We start from the raw sequence: 15,203 nt of genomic DNA on the forward strand, positions 1-15,203 counted from the left end.
CTAGACTTCGCCTCAGACTACGACTCAATCACAGGCAACGAAAGAAACATCATCATCCACGCAAAAAACTCCATTCTCATCCACAACAGTACACCATGGCAAAAAAAGAACAATGCAACATTTGACGTCACTATGGGAAGTTTTGACGGAGCAGAAACGTGTGAACTCGTTGGGAGTTTCCTCCTTTCCCAGCTCGCTAGCCCCAATCTGAACCTTGGTATTTACCGTGATGACGGACTGGCAGTGTGTCGCGCCTCGCCAAGGAGCAGCGAGAATACCAAGAAGCGCATATGCCAAATTTTCAAAGAGAACGGCCTACGGATCACGATTGAAGCCAACAAGCAAACCGTCAACTTTCTTGACGTAACTTTCAACCTGAGAAATAACAGCTACCAACCATTCACGAAACCCAACACAACACTCCAATACGTGCACCATGACAGCAACCATCCACCCACCACCACGAAAAGAATACCTACCGGAATCAATAAAAGGCTATCGATGCTGTCATCTAGCAAAGCTGAATTTGACCAAGCAACCCCCCCGTACCAAAAAGCCCTTGATGAAAGCGGATACAATTTCACCCTCACCTATGAACCCACGCCAGGAAACCAGCCAAAAAAGAACAGAAAACGAAACGGCATCATCTGGTACAACCCCCCATACAGCAAAAACGTCTCAACGAACATTGGACACAAATTCCTCAACCTGATTGACAAACACTTTCCCAAAGACAACAACCTAAGAAAAGTATTCAACAAGAACAACATTAAATTGAGCTATAGCTGTATGAACAATATACGACAAATCATCTCAAACCACAACAAAACAATTGCAAATGAGCCGTCGACCCCCAGTCAGAACGACTCCAAAACCAACAAAGCATGTAACTGTCGAAAGAAACCTGATTGCCCCCTCAACGGGGGATGCTTACAAACATCAGTTGTCTACCAATCTAAGGTAATACGCAAGGACATTAACACATCCGACACATATGTAGGATTAACCGAGGGTGAATTCAAAACCAGATGGAACAACCACAAGGCTTCTTTCAGGAACAAAAACCTGCGAAATACCACAGAACTCAGCAAACACATTTGGGACCTCAAAGACAATAATGTTGAATATTCAATAACATGGCAAATTCTTGCATCCAGCACACCTTACAATAGTGGTAATAAAAGATGCAACCTATGCTTGAAAGAGAAACTGTTTATTATCTACCGTCCAGACCTGTCATCCCTCAACAAGCGCAGCGAAATTGTAACAACATGCCGCCATAGACAGAAACACCTCCTAGGTAACACATGAACCAATCACCACGCCCCTAGGCCAGCCTGTACCCACCCACTCTGTGCCCTATATAAACCATGGTATGCGAATGCTCCCATTAAAATCTCCTGACGATTGAGGGTACCCCCCTCATGAAACAGGCCTGTAGAGATGAAATAGTCTTGTGATTTTTTTCCCCACACATACATATATTGCGCTCTACTACGGTATCGAGCACTATTTTTTGGATAACCTTATTAAGACATATATATATATATATATATATATATATATATATATTTATTTTATTATATATATATAAGAGAAATACTTTTTAATTTCAGTGTTCATTTATTTACACTGCTCCTCCACATCGAGAGGAGCCAGATGAGGTGGTTCGGGGATCTGGTCAGGATGCCACCCGAGCGCCTCCCTAGGAAGGTGTTTAGGGCATGTCCGACCGGTAGGAGACCACGAGGAGGACCCAGGACACGTTGGGAAGACTATGTCTCCCGGCTGGCCTGGGAACGCCTCGGGATCCCCCGGGAGGAGCTAGACGAAGTGGCTGGGGAGAGGGAAGTCTGGGCTTCCCTGCTTAGGCTGCTGCCCCCGCGACCCGACCTCGGATAAGCGGAAGAAGATGGATGGATGGATGGATGGATGGATGGATGGATGGATTTATTTACACATATACACACACATAACGCTCATCTACTCATTGTTGAGTTAAGGGTTGAATTGTCCATCCTTGTTCTATTCTCTGTCACTATTTTTCTAACCATGCTGAACACCCTCTCTGATGATGCATTCTGCTTCGTCTCCTTGTTGTGTGCGCAGTTGTGCACTGCACTCTCTAAAAGCCGTAGATGTTATTGTCATATGCATGTAAAGTAGATGGCAGTATTGTCCTGTTTAAGAGTGTCACAACATTGCTGTTTACGGCAGACAAACTGCTTTACGGTAGACGAAAACGTGACTGCTGTTGTTGTGTGTTGTTGCCCCGCTGGGAGGACGTTAATGAAACTGCCTAACAATAAACCCACATAAGAAACCAAGAACTCGCCCTCCATCATTCTACAGTTATAACGTCATTGGGCAGGCACGCTGTTTATATTGTGGGAAAGCGGACGTGAAAGCAGGCTGTCGACACGTCACTCAGGTCCGCCTGAATTTCGGGAAATTTTCGGGAGAAAATTTGTCCCGGTAGGTTTTCGGGAGAGGCGCTGAATTTCGGGAGTCTTTCAGGAGAATGTATTCATTTTAGCATTACGTAGATTTTTTTTTTTTTATCAGTTTTTATGAGCCCCTTCTTTTACAGTATATTTGATGAGTATTTATTTTTAGCCTGGCCTAAGCCTTAATAATAATCTTTGTGATTAACACATGGTTTCATATCTTTAGGTATCTTAAAGGTTGTGATTGAATACGATTAAAATCGAGAGTAGGATGACTAACTCAACGCGAATATTTGAGTGGGCCCCAGTCCCCTCTGGAGTGGAACAGTTGAGCCCCGATGTGGAAAAAGGTTAAGAACCCCTGCTCTAAACCAAAAATATCCTTCTGAGAACCAGAGTCCTCTACAGTAGACATTTGTGTGCTACATCAAACTATGTTTTCCTCAGGGGCGGTATAGCTCGGTTGGTTGAGTGGCCGTGCCAGCAACTTGAGGGTTGCAGGTTCGATCCCCGCTTCCGCCATCCTAGTCACTGCCGTTGTGTCCCTGGGCAAGACGCTTTACCCACCTGCTCCCAGTGCCACCCACACTGGTTTAAATGTAACTTAGATATTGGGTTTTACTATGTAAAGCGCTTTGAGTCACTAGAGTAATAGCGCTATGAAAATATAATTCACTTCACTTCACTCTGGAATGTTTAGGTCTGGCAAAAGAAAACATATGTCCACTGCAATGGACACAGGTTTTCAGGTGATTATAAGACAACCCATCATTTTTAGACATCTTTCTAAGGAAAACAATACTGTCTTAAACAGAGTCAATATGGTCTTTGGACCATGTCTTTGCGCTGTGACTTTGCACTTTGAATGTGAACTCTAAATCTGGGCCATGCATCCAGAAAAAAATCATCTTTTCTTTGGAATTGTGCGGAGGTGTTTAACACAAACACTTCAAGCCCTCTTTCACCTATCATGTGGCCTTGAGATGTTTAAGCAGCTCGGTGACATATTTTCTCCTTTGTAACTTTTCACTCCTAAGCATCTCGTCAACGCAAACTTTCCATTTAAACCAAGGTTCTTCAATGTTATTTTCAAGCAGCATGAATTCACAACTTGATAAAGCAATGCAGAGGTGGCACAGGAAGGCAGCAACTTTGTCATTAAGCATCACGACTCAGGAGTCTTTTTTGTCCTCCTTCTTTCCTTTGTGCTCATTTGGCAGATAGTCGAGTTGCCGTAAAATGCGAGTTTGTCCTTGTTTTTATATCCAGTCAATTGTGTGTTTTGGGTGAGCATGGCAGTGCACACATTTAGAAAGACGCAGACACTGATTTAAACAAAGGCAATACATACTAGTGATTACTGTATTTTCTGGACTATAAGCCGCTACTTTTTTCCTAAGCTTTGAACCCTGCGGTTTATACAAAGGTGCGGCTAATCTATGGATTTTGCGTCATTAAATTATGGAACGGATTGAGCAAATAAATCAAACAATGTCCTAAAATTATCCACTTGAAGAAACTGTTCAAACTCAAAGTACAAGTAAGAAGAATCCTGATAAACATCTTGAATCTTATTAAAAAAGGAGAAAATCTGATTCATCTCATAAGGATGAATATAGACATCAATGACCTTTCTGTTTTGTTTTATCAGCCGTTTTTCTGCCGTGTTACAGGCGCCATTAGGAAACAATCAAGGTATGTAAATAAACACTTACAAAATTGTTCCATGTTAATATCTCATTTCACACATACGGCTAATATGTGAAAAATAAAAATGAAAATGTTCTTCTAAAATTTAGTAGATGTCTCTTACAGCCAGGAAATTACACTACAAAATTCTAATCATATTAATCGTAATTGTGATCAAAATTGTAATCATTCAGTGATCTTAAAAAAATAAGTATCTGTACCGGTATGGCTAATATTGCACGTGTAACTACTTGGTATTGGAGCAATACACAAATTTGTAGTATTGCCCAAAACTAATGTAAAGTATCCAAACAACAGAAGAATACGTGCTTTTTACATTTGAACATAAGTGTACGTGGAACCGTGTTAGAATAGAAAGTAACCAGTTATTAACAGTAAATTAACAAGTATGTTGATAACAGTTTTGACAAACCTATACAACTGGAAATGATCAATATGTTACTGCATATGTACAAATTAGGAGCCTTTGTAACCCGTTTAGAAATGGTTATGTTATTATTGACATACCAACTAATATAGCGTGATATATATCGTTATTGCAGTCGGTATTTTAGGCCATATCGCCCATTACTAATTATGACTAATACCTGCTAATTCAAATTAACTTTAAAAAAGACCCAAGTATTTGTTTTTTAATTAACTAATTTATCTTTTTTGTGTTTGTTACTAAAAAAAAAAAATCATAAAATATATTAAATTACAAAAAGAAAAACGAAGACCCAAATATTTTTGGTCACAAATGCAATTTTAGTAACAGAATGTCATAAAGGAATTATTTGCTTAAAACTTGGTAACAGTTTTATCTAAAGTCTTGTCGGGGTTTATTTTTAAGTGAAATTTGTCAGCAATCACACCAGTCAGAGTCTTCTCATTCATCTTTGACCTGACGCATGCATTGACCTGATCACTGCCTTTCTAACAATCCACACTGCCTTTCTGGTAACCATCCTTGATTGTGTGATTAATCTGCGTCTATACATGATTAATGCCATAATTCTTTGTGGCTAATCACATAAGTCAACTTGTTATTTTTGACAGCCCTACAAAATACGCAAGGTACTTTCTGCAACCAGATTATAATATTTTATGTTATCCAATTCACCAGTTGTTCCGCGAGTCTTTCTTTGTCCTGAATGACAATGAGCTCGACTACATGTATCGCTGTGTTTGCTCAGACAGAACCAAATACGATAGTCAATGCTGTTGATGTATTCACCAGATGACCTCTTTGTAGAGATCCGGGTGTTTTTTCAGGATAAAGTACATTCTTTCTTTGCCCATTCACAACGGAGGTACAGCACAGAATCCACTAAGATAAAGCCAATGACCTCGCTTAATGTTCAGTTAAAGTTCTGACCCCTCAGTGTTCCTCACCCCTAGACACCTCCCAGGAGTGTGGTAGCTCTCTGAAGAGAATATGTCAAACACAAGAGTGACAAAGCAACTGTGGGATTTTGTCTCTTCAGAGATTGCTCAAATAGCAACTGATAGCATCCCTCCAGAGAGTGATGGTAGAACAAAAGGAATATGTGTGAGGAGGGAAGAAAGAAACTTGTACATTGTAACACATTTTCTGAACCTATGATCATAGCTGTCAAACTAGTGATAGGCAAATGACACCTCAGTGAGTGTGTGATACACTCACTGGCTGTATCGACACTGCACTGGTACTGTGTCTGTGCTGGTTTTTCACTATATCGTCATCTGCTGGCTTGAAAAAGTCACGCATATTGGAAAACTGCACTTTTTTTTGGATTGTTGCTGTTCGTCCACAATCCCTATGAGAAACAAGAAAACACATTACCTTTTGTTTTGTTTGCATTCTAGATAGTAAAAAACTGTTAGCATGAGGCGACTAACAATGCAGGTCATGGTTGTTCTACTATTTTTCCTGTGTAGGCATCTAATAAAACATCTAAAACGCCCCATTTACATACCGAGACTTGCATATCCAAGCTTAGTGTAATGGACCCGAGTGGTGGAACATTAAAATCTAATAAAAATGTTGCTTGAAACAAATACAAATATTAAGAACCCAATGTAGTGAGAGCAGCTGTCCAAAATAAGGGAAGATGATTATGCTTGTCCGCACTTTATTACAATACACATTAAACCGTCCAGTTGTCAATACTAAAAATAAGAATTGGTAGCCAATATTATGGTGAGGGTACAGCCGCGACAGGCGTAGTGGGTCAGCGTCCTGGCTCCACCCACTTCCACGGCGTCCTCCTGCACACAGAATTAAAACGGAGGCAGGCCACGGGGATAAAATATTCTAAAACTACGGAGACGCTCTCCGGGCTGACGCCACAATTACACGCAAGGCAGGGTTTCCCCTTCCCCTGCTGTAGTTCCGACTCGAAGTATTGGGTACGCCCGCTCTCCTCCTTGCATTAGTGCTACATGATGGTTTAGTGTTTCACTATAACTGGCTTAGCTTAGTTAGAACCCAGCTTCTAAAGCTTGTAGCTCATGCTCCGTGTATTCAGGCTCTAAAATATACGGTTCTAGATCATCACTTGTCCCAGAGAAGTCATTGTTGGCTCTCACAGTGTCTGCCATTCATGGTAGCAAACACAGAACGCTCTGTGATATCAATGCGCCCAGGAAAGAGGTTGTGGTTTTGCTTTAAAGGCCTACTGAAATGCGATTTTCTTATTTAAACGGGGATAGCAGGTCCATTTTATGTGTCATACTTGATCATTTCGCGATATTGCCATATTTTTGCTGAAAGGATTTAGTAGAGATCATCGACGATAAAGTTCGCAACTTTTGGTCGCTGATAAAAAAGCCTTGCCTGTACCGGAAGTAGCAGACGATTTGCGCGTGACGTCACAGGTTGTAGAGCTCCTCACATCCGCACATTGTTTACAATCATGGCCACCAGCAGCGAGAGCGATTCGGACCGAGAAAGTGACGATTTCCCCATTAATTTGAGTGAGGATGAAAGATTTGTGGATGAGGAAAGTGAGAGTGAAGGACTAGAGGACAGTGGGAGCGATTCAGATAGGGAAGATGCTGTGAGAGGCGGGTGGGACCTGATATTCAGCTGGGAATGACTAAAACAGTAAATAAACACAAGAGTATATACTCTATTAGCCACAACACAACCAGGCTTATATTTAATATGCCACAAATTAATCCCGCATAACAAACACCTCCCCCCTCCCGTCCATATAACCCGCCAATACAACTCAAACACCTGCACAACACACTCAATCCCACAGCCCAAAGTACCTTTCACCTCCCCAAAGTTCATACAGCACATATATTTCCCCAAAGTCCCCAAAGTTACGTACGTGACATGCACATAGCAGCACGCACGTACGGGCAAGCGAACAAATGTTTGGAAGCCGCAGCTGCATGCGTACTCACGGTACCGCGTCTGCATATCCAACTCAAAGTCCTCCTGGTAAGAGTCTCTGTTGTCCCAGTTCTCCACAGGCCAATGGTAAAGCTTGACTGTCATCTTTTGGGAATGTAAACAATGAAACACCGGCTGTGTTTGTGTTGCTGCAGCCGCCCGCAATACACCGCTTCCCACCTACAGGTTTCTTCTTTGCTGTCTCCATTGTTCATTGAACAAATTGCAAAAGATTCACCAACACAGATGTCCAGAATACTGTGGAATTTTGCGATGAAAACAGACGACTTAATAGCTGGCCACCATGATGTCCCAAAATGTCCTCTACAATCCGTGACATCACGCGCAGGCGTCATCATACCGAGACGTTTTCAGCAGGATATTTTGCACGAAATTTAAAGTTGCACTTTAGTAAGCTAAACCGGCCGTATTGGCATGTGTTGCAATGTTAAGATTTCATCAATGATGTATAAACTATCAGACTGCGTGGTCGGTAGTTGTGGGTTTCAGTAGGCCTTTAAATGACCAAAATATTGCAAGTTTTACTTGTTATCATGAATGTGCCTGCTACTCTGTACTTTCAGCATGTACAGTATATAAAACACTGTTGGAAATTGTTTGAGGTTTTTAGACGGCTTTAAAGTTACATGCAATGTTAGCTGCTTTTTGCAAGTAGTTTTTCTTTACCATTTAGAACACAGAAAAAAGAAAGACATATCTTGTCTCGCATAGGGAGTGTGGATGATGGGCAAAATAAAATTAAAAGAGTGCAGTTTTTCTTTAAAGGAACACACACATTGAAGTATTGAGGGACACAGTATTACTCCTGGTGTTTCATTATGCATTAATGTTTCTGTATCGTTTGACACTGCTGTCAACCCTCCTGTTTTCCCCGGCAAACTCCATATTTTCTGTTGGACAATCGTATTTTAAGCTCAGTCCACTCGGCCTTGCCAACATTTGGTACGCATTGCTTGGTTGGTTGGTTGAAATGTATTTCGAACATGTAATACAGTATCAATATGATACATCACATATTTTACAAATTTCCTTTACAACATGTCCAAAAAGGAGTAGGAAGAAGCAAGGCATATCTAACCCCCCCCCCCTGTTTTACTTCATAGCAATTACTAACACATTCATGTTCTCAATTTGTACACAATCTACATCAATGTGTTCTAAATACATCAGTTCTTCTCATGAGTAGTTAAATCAGTTATGATTCACTTAATGAGATGGATAATATTTCATTTTCAATACATTTATGACGTTTGCCTTTTTTGTACTTTGTAAACACTTTTAGTTTGAACAGTCTCTTAAATTGGATCATATTAGTATATTGTTCGATTTCTTTACTTAATCCATTACATAATTTCATTCCACAAACTGATATGCGAAATGTTTTAAGTGTTGCGTGTGCTTACATATATTTTAGGTTAGATTTTTTTCTAAGGTTATATTTCTGCTCTTTTGTTGAGAAGAATTGTTGTACATTCTTGGGTAGCAGGTTATAGTTTGCTTTGTGCATAATTTTAGCTGTTTGCAAATGCACCAAATCATTGAATTTCAATATTTTTGATTTAATAAATAATGTGTTTGTATGTTCTCTGTGTCCAACATTGCGTATTATTCTAACTGATCTTTTTTGTAAAACCGTTAGTGAATGAAATGTAATTTTGTAATTATTTCCCCATATTTCTGCACAATAACTCAGATAGACTTAGACTTCCTTTTTATTGTCATTCAAATTTGAACTTTACAGCACAGATAAGAACGACATTTCGTTACATAAGCTCATGGTAGTGCAGGATAAAAAAGCAATAAGGCGCATATATAAATAAATAAATATATATAAATTATATATATATATAAAATAAATAAATATATATAAATAAATAGATTACTGTACAGATAAATATATTGCACTTGTTCACATGCGTCCACGTTTATGGATGTATGTTATATTGTCTTTTTTATTCCAGCGAGTTAATCCATTTTGGAGGAAGTTGAGGGGATAATTTAATTTAATTATGATGCGTTCAAGAGTCTTACGGCTTGAGGGAAGAAGCTGTTTCAGAACCTGGAGGTTCTGCCTCGGAGGCTGCGGAACCTCTTTCTAGAGTCCAGCAGTGAAAACAGTCCTTGGTGGGGGTGGGAGGAGTCTTTGCAGATTTTCTGAGCCCTGGTCAGGCAGCGGCTTTTTGCGATCTCCTGGATAGGAGGAAGAGGAGTCCTGATGATCTTTTCCGCCATCCTCACCACTCTCTGGAGAGACTTCCAGTCTAAGGCTTTGCAGGCTCCAGTCCAGACAGAGATGCTGTTGGTCAGCAGGCTCTCTATAGTGCCTCTGTAGAATGTGGTGAGAATGGGGGGAGGGAGCTGTGCTCTTTTCATCCGACGTGCATGCGCTGCTGAGCTCTTTTTACAAGAGCTCCGGTGTGTAGGGACCAGGTTATATTGTCAGTTATCTGCACCCCCAGGAACTTGGTGCTGCTTACTTTCTCCACCGCTGTGCCGTTGATGTAGAATGGAGCGTGGCTGGACTGGTGCTTCCTGAAGTCAACGATGATCTCCTTGGTCTTGTTGACATTCAGGACCAGGTTGTTGGTTCTGCACCAGTCAACCAGATGTTTCACCTCTTCCCTGTAGTCCATGTCGTCGTTGTCACGGATGAGGCCCACTACTGTCGTGTCGTCCGCATACTTCAAAATGTGGTTGGTAGTTGCTATATATGGTAACACTAGTGAGCAGTAGAGAATATTAAGTGATTTTTGGTCAAGAACATATTTTGCTTTATTCATTATAGAAATATTTCTTACCACCTTATGTTGTATATTTGTATATGAGAGTTCAAGTTCATTTGATCATCTATTATTACAAGCAAAACATTTATTTGATTTATTATTTCAATTTCTACTCCGTCTCTTTGTATTTGTGTTTGACTTTCTCTTCTACTGTTACCAAATAGCATTATTTTAGTTTTACTGAGATTCGATGATAGTCTGTTTTTGTCGAACCATCTTTTTAATTTGTTCATTTCTACTGTTATTTGTATTTGTATGTACGTTGGCATAACACATCCTACAACCTGTAAAAAATCAGGTTTGCAAAATAAAAGCAAGGCATTAAACCACGGTTAGTTGTACGCAGTACTGCTCAAAGGACGATGATTACGCAGTTATTATTTTTCCAATAAATGTCCCATGTTTTGAAATAGAGATTTTTCCAGGCATGCCTAGGGAGAACCCATACAGATGTAGGGAAGTCACCAACCACTTTTAGCAGGTGGAACTGCAGTGAAAAAAGCCTTATGTTGCATTATTAAATTATGACATTTCTTTGCATTTCCTTATGCACATGTTTAATGTAAGTGCTATTTTTAAAAGAAATAACTTCTTAATGCTGAAATTAGTAAGAAATTCAATTTCTTTTAGCACCAAATGCTGCGCTTTAAAGCTTAACCCTCATTACTAATAGGTGAGTTGCTAATTAGCAAAAGTGAATTGGTCCATCAGACATTCATCAGCACCAATGTCAGATACAAACATGCACAAATGGCAGACATGTGCTTGACTCACAAGCAACAAGACTCCGTCCTTGTTGTTATTGAATCCCTATTCTGTGATTAAAGCAGCTTCATAGGCCTGGGAAATGAGACAGGAAACTTTTATTTTTACTGTATCGCTGTGTCCCTTCTGAAGTTTAAATATAGACAAGCTTTAATGGCTTCCCGGGGCTTCGTGCGGGAGAGATAGTCGGAAGTGGACACTTCCAGCCTGTCAGTCAAAGTATGGTCGATGCTGAGGCTCTGGGTGTCAATAGGAGATGCTATCCATGCTCACCTTGAAGTGCTGGACCGTAACGTATTGCTTTAGCCTTGGATCTGTTTTGCTTTGAACACGTCGAGAAATGAAGGGTGAGGGCAGCACTTTTGGAAATATTTTCAAACTACCAGCTTCAACCATCAAATAGTAAATGACTTACTTGTCACAAATGGCACTGCTTCCCTTAAGTGGTTTGTTTTAGTTGCAATGTCCATGAACAAATGGAACCCTTGGTGCACTGCAGATACCAAATGGAACTGTATTCATTTTAATCAATTTTCAATTAATCCTTCGTTGAATGTACTACTTGAATCCTAAAGATAAAATGCAGACATCAGCAGAAATGGGATGCTTATCATGGTGTATACTTTTGTGCTGCTCCAAATGAGTCGTTTGATCCTTTCCCTTGGAAGTGGTCCTTGCTGTTGAATTTGAATTGGTAATATTTTTTTCTCCTGATAAAGAACGTGTGCATTTAGAGAGCATTGCTGTAAAAAAAAAAAAAAAATGCCTTAAAAGCAGTGGCGGGCCATGCGTTTCCCACCTAGGCCTTCAGTGATGTACGACTTCAATGATTATCTCGCAAAATACCATAATTTATGTCACCACATGACCATTGCTGGAGAAATACTATACAGAAACACATGTACGCCTTACTGTGCATTGAACCACCTCAACAGTGTACAAAAAGGGTTATTTTCTGGCGCATTTAAAAATCAATAGACCCGCATCAGCAATTAAAACATATCTTATGTGGTACTGTCAAAACTAAAATTGCAAAAAGCATATTAAAAGTGAAAAAAATAAAGAAATAATATATTTGAACTCACAATTTGTAGAACCCATTTGATGCCGTATAAGCCAGTGGTACCGCTTGTAGTTGGTTGATTCAAGTGGAAATGGCATTTCCCCATTTCATCGCCGGGACAGCTGAGCTGGCTTCCGGGGTTGGCCGACATCGTTTCACAAGATGTAGTTTCACTTTAAATATCCTTCTTGAAAATGGCCTTGCAAATGTATATCTGCCACCTAATAAACGTTTTGTTCTCCTTCTTTGTGAGTTAATAAATAAGTGAGTATCAGGGATTATATCGTTGTGGCTTGTGCAGCCCTTTGAGACACTCGTGATTTAGGGCTATATAAATAAACATTGATTGATTGATTGATTGATTTTTCTGCTGGCTATGGCGCAACACTTCCGGCTTCAGTAAATTGCAACTTGTGATTGGATCATACTTGCCAACCTTGAGACCTCCGATTTCGGGAGGTGGGGGGCGTGACCGGGGGCGTGGTTGGGGGCGGGGGGCGTGGTTGGGGCGTGGTTAAGAGGGGAGGAGTATATTTACAGCTAGAATTCACCAAGTCAAGTATTTCATATATATATATATAAGAAATACTTGACTTTCAGTGAATTCTCGCTTTATATATATATTTATTTTATTATATATATATATATATATATATATATATATATATATATATATATATATATATATATATATATATATATATATATATATATATAATAAAAGAAATACTTGATTTTCAGTGTTCATTTATTTACACATATACACACACATAACACAACGCTCATCTACTCATTGTTGAGTTAAGGGTTGAATTGTCCATCCTTGTTCTATTCTCTGTCACTATTTTTCTAACCATGCTGAACACCCTCTCTGATGATGCATTGCTGTGTGGCACACACAAAAGTGCTTTCATCACATGCACTAGAGTCTGGAAACTTCCATCTCTCCCTAGTATGGCCCAAAACCGGTCAATCCTTGCTTCCTGAGGAAGATCTTCACTGCCAAGCACTTGGTACTCCACTACTTCTTCCCGGAGGCTATCCAGGTCCAATCGCAGCTGCGGCTTGGAACTTACAAGCGTATTTCTTCATCTTACTCGTTGTCGGCGTCGCCATGGCTGTATTTTCCTCGTTCTTCTGCATCGTCTTCTTGTTGTGTGCGCAGTTGTGCACTCTCTAAAAGCCGTAGATGTTACAACGTGATTGGGCAGGGACGCTGTTTATATAGTGGGAAAGTGGACTTGAAAACAGGCTGTCCTCACTCAGGTCTGCATGGAGCTGGAGGGGGCATGGCCTCCAGCTCCAGCTGAAAATCGGGAGATTTTCGGGAGAATATTTGTCCCGGGAGGTTTTCGGGAGAGGCGCTGAATTTCGGGAGTCTCCCGGAAAATTCGGGAGGGTTGGCAAGTATGGATTGGATACTCACTTTGGAATGACAAGTGAGTATCCAATCACAGTTTGGTACCATCAGACTACCTAAATAGACTACTATCAATAACTTGTGATCTGATTGGCTATTGCAACTGTCTCTCAACTCTGTGTTCTCAAATTCATCCGCTAACGGTCCCGGGTGTGGCTCTGCTGATCTACATATCACCGCCGCAGCTCAAATCAGTGAGTATTCAATCATGTTCAACAACTCGTGATCTGATTGGCTATCGCAATTATCTATCAACTGTATGTGCCGGTTCACCTACAGTGCACAGACGTCCGCATTGTTGATTCTGAAGGCTTCGTGCAGATTTCGTACAGCATGGCAACATAAACTAGCTGAATTCGGATTGGATAAAAACTCTAACCTAAAAACCACACCACTGGAAGGAGCATAATATGACATGAAGAGAATATGAATAATTTTAGATATTTAGTGAAAGTAAATTAAAAATAACTTTTATCTTTAATTATGATCATGATTTCTAAGCCAGCAGAGATGGCCTTGCTGGCCCTGACGGCCCACCGCTGCTTAAAAGTCAAAACCAACTTGCAGTTCAAACCATGTTGTGAGAAGTCAGCTCAAAAATGATTAACTAATTAATTCAAGTGCTTTTTTGTTGGGTTATTTGTGTTTATTGTGATCTTAGTGCAGAAAGGTACCAATGATGGCAAAGAGGAAAAGTGTACTTATAACCACAAAACCAGTAATTTCTGGAAAAATATGTCTCAAAATATATAACTTGCAGTTCAAATCATCATCATGTTAATTCACGTATATGTGTTTATTGTAATGGAAGCACATAAGTGCACTAATTATATCAAATAAGACGTGTCAAAATAACCAGTAATTTTTAATGAGAAATGCCTTAAAAGACAAACAGACTTGCAGTTCAAGCTGAAGTATAATGAGCTCAAAAAGTATTGTCTAAATAATTAATTGGCTTCTATTTGTTTGTTGTGATGCAAGAACAGAAGGCCACCTATGATTGCAAAGAAGGAATCTCAAAAGCTAAACAAACCGGAAATTCAAACCATCTTCATATTGTGAGCTAAAAGCATCAATTAATTAACTGGCTTATATTTGTTTGTTGTGATGCAAGCACAGGAGGGTACCAATGACTGCAAAGAAGAAATCTGTAATAATAACGACAACCAGTATTTTGGGCGGAAATACGCCTTTAAAGCCAAACAATCTTGCTGTTTAAACCTTCGTATTGCGAGCGCAAAAAGAATAACTAATTAATTGACTTCATTGTATTTATTGTGATGCACGCACAGAAATGTACCAGTGACGCTAAAGTGTAATTATACTAACATGTAAGGTAATTAGACAGGTTCTGGCTGTTCAGTACAATATCAGCAACACAATCAATTAAATATAAATTATAAAGATGTTAAAGGCCTACTGAAATGCAATTTTGTTATTTAAATGCGGATAGTAGGTCCATTCTATGTGTCATACTTGATCATTTCGCGATATTGCCATATTTTTGCTGAAAGGATTTAGTAGAGAACATCGACGATAAAGTTCGCAACTTTTGGTCGCTGATAAAAAAGCCTTGCCTGTACCGGAAGTAGCAGACGATATGCGCGTGACGTCACAGGTTGTGGAGCTC

General features: G+C 39.9%; 1 protein-coding gene across 7 annotated transcripts in view; it reads left to right on the forward strand.

Annotated features, from left to right (window-relative positions):
• The window catches only part of ctnnd2a (catenin (cadherin-associated protein), delta 2a), a 723,152-nt gene that overhangs the window by 538,471 nt on the left and 169,478 nt on the right, over nt 1-15,203 (forward strand). The window lies entirely within an intron of this gene.

Source organism: Nerophis lumbriciformis, linkage group LG07, assembly GCF_033978685.3.
Source record: "Nerophis lumbriciformis linkage group LG07, RoL_Nlum_v2.1, whole genome shotgun sequence".
In the NCBI taxonomy this organism is placed as follows: domain Eukaryota; kingdom Metazoa; phylum Chordata; class Actinopteri; order Syngnathiformes; family Syngnathidae; genus Nerophis; species Nerophis lumbriciformis.